This window comes from Saccopteryx leptura, chromosome 1 (assembly GCF_036850995.1).
Source record: "Saccopteryx leptura isolate mSacLep1 chromosome 1, mSacLep1_pri_phased_curated, whole genome shotgun sequence".
Taxonomy (NCBI): Eukaryota; Metazoa; Chordata; class Mammalia; order Chiroptera; family Emballonuridae; genus Saccopteryx; species Saccopteryx leptura.
Genome location: NC_089503.1, coordinates 193,299,459 through 193,305,245, shown reverse-complemented (window position 1 = coordinate 193,305,245; position 5,787 = coordinate 193,299,459). Strand labels below are relative to the sequence as shown.

Here is a 5,787-nt window from a genome sequence, read left to right as displayed (position 1 = left end):
GCGGGCTCATCTGGTTTGAGCAAAAAGCTCACCAGCTTGGACCCAAGGTCGCTGGCTCGAGCAAGGGGTTACTCAGTCTGCTGAAGGCCCACGGTCAAGGTACATGTGAGAAAGCAATCAATGAACAACTAAGGTGTCGCAACAAAAAACTAATGATTGATGCTTCTCATCTTTCTCCATTCCTGTCTGTTTGTTCCTATCTGTCCCTCTCTCTGACTCTGTAAAAAAAAAAAAATAAATAAAAAAGAAAATCCTGTTGAGCACCCTATTGAGGACCAAGTAGAAAGGACTGTTTTAAAGATGCACACTCCACTATCTTTCTTTCAAACATGAGCACAGTATTTGTGCACACCTTTGGAAATATAAACTACAATCTTAAGGAGAAGATGAAAGCCCTTGAAGGGGACCAGAGAATGGAAAGCAGTGATCAAGGGTTGTGCAAAGGCAGAGGGTCTCTAACCCTGAGTGAGATGGGATGCACGGATGGCCAGGTACAGGAGCCTGCCCCACTGAGCTCGAGCCCACACAGGAGGCACCAGACTATTCAGGGGCAATGGATCTGGCCCTTGGAGAAGAAGCAGCACAAACCACATGGAGTCAGTAATGTGGTTGTGAATGAACCAGGGGAGAAGGCCCTGAACGGGAGGAATTCGGGGCTTGTGCAGAAACCCAGCATTATGGGGTTCTCAGTGCCTTGGGGTAGAGATGGACAGGACAGAGAGATTCAGTCCCAACACAGAATCTCCTCTGACTGACACAGCTGTGCAGTCAGCCCTTCCCTGTCTGCAGTCACCATCACGATGACATTTTCCCGACTCCCCATGACACTCAGTTCACACTGTCTAAACATCTGTGGTGATACCCCTTGCTGTGGCTTTCATGGAATCCTGGGTGGAGTGGACTAGAGTAGGGACATTGGTAGGAGTTAAGAAAGTGGTCCTAATATGCTGGTTCTGTTACATTATCTTTGATGCTTGTTAATTTTATTAAGATTTGTATTATAGGCACTGGCCAGTTGGCTCAGTGGTAGAGCGTCGGCCTGGCATGTAGAAGTCCCAGGTTCGATTCCCAGCCAGGGCACACAGGAGAAGTGCCCATCTGCTTCTCCACCCTTTCACCTCTCCTTTCTCTCTCTCTTTCTTCTGCTCATGCAGCCAAGGCTACACTGGAGCAAAGTTGGCCCGGGTGCTGAGGATAGCTCCATGGCTTCCACCTCAGGCACTAGAGTGGCTCAGGTTGCAAAGGAACAACGCCCCAGATGGGCAGAGCATCACCCCCTAGTGGGCATGCCGGGTGGATTCTGGTTGGGCGTATGCGGGAGTCTGTCTCTCTGCCTCCCTGCTTCTCACTTCAGGAAAAAAAAAAGATTTGAATCACAGCGGTTAATGTGTGAAGAAACAGTAGAATGATGATAAGAGTTTTGCCAAGCATTTGAACTTAGCAACTCCTGAACATGTCTAGCACATTGAACTTTAACCAAACCCAAAAAGTTGGTTATTTCAAAAGATCTTTTTCTACATGACATATCTCATTATGTAAAACCTCAGAATTGGTAATGATTCTAAATTATTTTATGTTAGTCTGTGTTGTGTGATCAAGGGGAAAAACTTTGATACTCAAGAAATATTTCAGGAGGGTAAAGGACTCTTTCACTTTTTATTCCTATTCCTTTTCTTTTCTTTTCTTTTTTAGGGGCCTTCCGGCAAACACCGGAAGACCTACTAGACAAATTCAAAAAGAGCTGTAAGCACTATTCCTATTCCTTTTCAAAAGAAAAAGAAGTGTTGCCTGACCTGCGGTTGCACAGTGGGTAAAGCGTCAACCTGGAACACTGAGGTCACCAGTTCGAAACCCTGGGCTTGCCTGGTCAAGCACATATGGGAGTTGATGCTTTCTGCTCCTCCCCCTCTTCTCTCTCTCTGTCTCTCTCTGTCCCCTCTCTCTAAAAAATGAATAAATAAAATCTAAAAAATAAAAATAAAAAACATTAAAAAAAAAAAGAAAAAGAAGTGTTTTCAGGAAAGACCAGAAAACCTTATGTCAAGCAAAAAGTCACTCGCATAAGTCACAGCTGTAACAGCTGTAAGTCTAAGTAACAAAATCACGCTGTCTGCTCTACAGCACAGTACTGGGAGCGCCAGTATCCAGCTGGCCCATTTATACAAGTTCCCCTTGCTTTAAACATACAAAGCCCATTATTGAATTCCACACCACCATAGCTTGGCACAGAATTGTTCATCAACTGTTTCCTCATTCATTAAAATGACAAGTCAACCAAACCAGTCATGGTAGAATGGCTGTGCATTCACTAGTTGCTAGTGTCATGGAAATGCAAACACTCCATCTAATTTGCACCATCCTTTATCACTGGGGCAATCACACAAAGAGCTCTGAGGCCCTCCTTATGAAAAACACCCTTAGCCACTTAAATAGTGCTTGAGAGAAAACCTAGAGCTGATTGGGTTCCATGCATTTGTACCAATGAAGAGGATGATCGTTCAGACATTTTGACTCGGATGACCTTTTTGGAAGAAGCTGAAATATCTTTTGTTAATGAGAGATCACTTTCCATCTTACTGCCTTTTCAGGAAATGCCATATTTAAGCTTTCTACAAGAAACATTCGGGGTATTGGAGAAACAAGATTCACACTTTACTTCAATAATCTGTTAAAATCGTAGTCTATTTTTCTGAAACAGGCCTGAGAAAGAATACCAAGACAAAGTGTCTTGGTGTTTTCTGCCTAGAAGGTGAATTTATGTCACATATACACTGGTGATGTTACAGAATATGCGTGTGAACGAGGTCATAGCAAACTAACCCATTTAGTCATGGTGCGTGCATTAAAGCTTGGGTTAGTTAATTAAATTTCTATGACAAATAAATTTAAAATTTTATTTTATTTACTCATTTATTTTTGAGAGAGAGAATGTGTGAGAGACAGGAAGGAAGAGAGGGTGAGAAGCATCAACTTGTAGTTATTTTCACTTTTATTAGTAGTTGATTGCTTCTCATATGTGCCTTGACCCAGGTGAGCCAGTGTCCCCTTGCTCAAGCCAGTGACCTTGGGCTTTTCAAGCCAGTGACCTTTGGCTCAAGCTGGCGAGCTTTTGGGATCGTGTGGACAATCCTTCACTCAAGCCAATGACACTGTGCTGATGAGTCCAGGCTCAAAGTGAGGAGCCACTGAGCCATTTCACCCGCAGGTGTTGTAAACTACCAAAGGCTACAGAATTAATATTAATATTTTAGGAGGCTTGGAGGACATTTTATTAATTTGGGTTAAGGTGTGAAGAGAAATTGTGAGAATAGTCTCTGTACTGTGTGATTGGCATAACCAGGATGGATCTTGCCATTGTATTGTAAATGAAAAGGGAAGGAAAGCATAAATTCCCTGACATTCCACCACACCTGTGGGGAAAGGAGTGAATGGCTAGCCAGGTGCAGGAAGGGAAAAGCCAAAATAAACCTTTTCTTATAACTATGAGCCATTTGTGGGCATTTGTCCCCACGGAAACTACCTCTCTTATGTAAATGCATGTGGTTAATACCTCTGACTCTGGACAGAGAGATGGCGAATGAACACTAGAAAATATAGGAAGGCCTTTTAATATGTAAAGAGATATCTTTTCTACCATTGTGTTGTCTTGTAAATTTTGTTTTCTCCAAAATGATGTATGGTTTGCAAATTGAACGTGGTCCTATCATGTTAAAGGACATATGACTATAACCAATAGCGGTAAGGGGTTCCTAATTGCAATTTTTGCTTCTGTACTTCCCACTTACAAAACTATAAAAACTAAGTAGAACAAAGGGCCAGCGCGCTCTCCGTCAGATTTCTGTCGGAGTTCCCCGCCACTTGGCCAAGCTAGACAATAAAACTTTAATGTGTAAACGACGGACTTTGCTCCTGTCTTCCATATTTCGGGTTCCTCCGAGTTTGGATTAACAAAAGCCAGCAACCTCAGCATTCCTGGTTGATGCTTTATCCACTGCGACACAAATGACCAGGCAAAATTTTATTTTTTATAACAAACACATAATAAATACATATTTTATAACACATTTGTAACCCTACGCTGAAGGTTAAGGGTTAAATTCCATAGAGAAGGCAAAAAAATATGCACTTAAAAAAAAGTATTACCTGCCTGGCCTGTGGTGGCGCAGTGGGTAGAGTGCTAACCTGCAACGCTGAGGTTGCCAGTTCGAAACCCTGGGCTTGCCGGGTCAAGGCACATACAACAAGCGATAGCTAGAGTGAAGTAACTATACTGCTCACAAACATTAGGGGATATTTAAAAATAAATATGAAGTGATAAAATATCCCCTAATAAGCAGTATATTTCTTGTCCCCCTACTCCTCACTTTGTAAAATCAATAATAAAATCTTTTTTAAAAATAGATTATTACAGGAGAATATTTCACTCTTCATAGAAAAAAATTTGCCAAGAACTCAACTCCACAGGTGCTAAAAACCAATATGTTCAGCCCTTCACCCCAATCACGAACGCTCTTTCCTCCTGGTGTCATGATGGTGACTGATGAGTACATATTTTTCAGCTTCTCCATTTTTTCTGTCCAAGGGGATGACACGTTCAGTGCTGCTTTCTTAGAATTGCTTGCGTCATTGCTTCTCCTATCCTCTCAAAGAAATGTTATACTAATTTTATTTTTTGCCTATGGCTTTAAGTTTAAAAAGAGCAAAATCAAGTGTTTAGGGTCTAAGTTTCTCTTCCCAGAAGGGGCACCAAATCTAGGATGGACACTAGGGATATCCTTTGGGAACAGATGGAAAATTCAAACGGTATCAATGATTCAATCAACAAATGTTTATTGCTATGGCGTTAACAGCAATTTTCAACCAGAGTGCCAAAGGCACACTGATGTGCAGCAAGAATTTTTAAAACATGCAATACCTGACATCTCAGGGCAAAGGTGCATCTGAGCTAGGCTTTGAGGGACTAGAGTTCAGGGATCAGGGTGGGATGAAGGGAAGGGAACAGCAAATGTTGAAGGGGAGAAAGGGAGATATTTACAGAGAAAGGATCTGTAATAAATTGGAGTATGCTTTAGTAGGCTGGAGATTAGATTGGAATGCATTTCAAATATAGTGATCTGTATATTTTTATAGTATCACTTTGAAAAGGTAAAGCATATATGGTTGATCTCTTGGCCCCATCCTGAGCCACAGAGCAATGGCATGGTGTTAGTCAAATAAGTTTGTAAATATGATATATATGTTTGCTCAATTATAGTTTGCATTGGGTGTGGGAGACAGGCTGTAAGCAGGCCGGGTCATTATAGCCTAAGGCTTAGTTTTAAGACTAAGCTTTTCCCCACACCCTTGACTGTTGCATGATAGGGGGTGGTGCACTATCATGAGGAATCCCATTATGCCTCAAATAAGTGACTTTGTATTAGAAACTTCCTTGTTTGTATATTGGATTAAAGGTTTTGATTTCTACACTGTAAAATGAGGCAGAGGAGCCCATGCTAGAGGAGAGCAGAGAAAGGCCATGTGGTAGAGAGGAGAAGCAGCCAAGATGGCGGAGTGCTGAAGGAGAAGCCAGTTTGTGCAGAGAGGAGATGGGGAACAGAGGTGGATAAGGCTGGTAAGGTAGAAACTTTGATTCTAGGAAACTCGGATAAGTCAGTGGCTTTGGGAGCCCTGAATGGAAAGGGAAGTGTTTTCTCACTGTGTATATTTCTTGACTGCTGGGTGCAAGCTAGGATTAAAGCTAATGGCCCACCAATTCTTGGCTCCATTGTTTCATTCATTACCATCTGT

At 42.1% G+C, this 5,787-nt stretch overlaps 1 non-coding gene across 1 annotated transcript; it reads right to left on the bottom strand.

Annotated features, from left to right (window-relative positions):
• Positions 1 to 1,690: 1,690 nt before the first annotated feature.
• On the bottom strand, positions 1,691 to 1,753 carry LOC136390348 (U7 small nuclear RNA). Its single transcript, XR_010748751.1, has one exon. It is a non-coding gene; the product is annotated as a U7 small nuclear RNA (small nuclear RNA).
• Between the last annotated feature and the right edge of the window lie 4,034 nt (positions 1,754 to 5,787).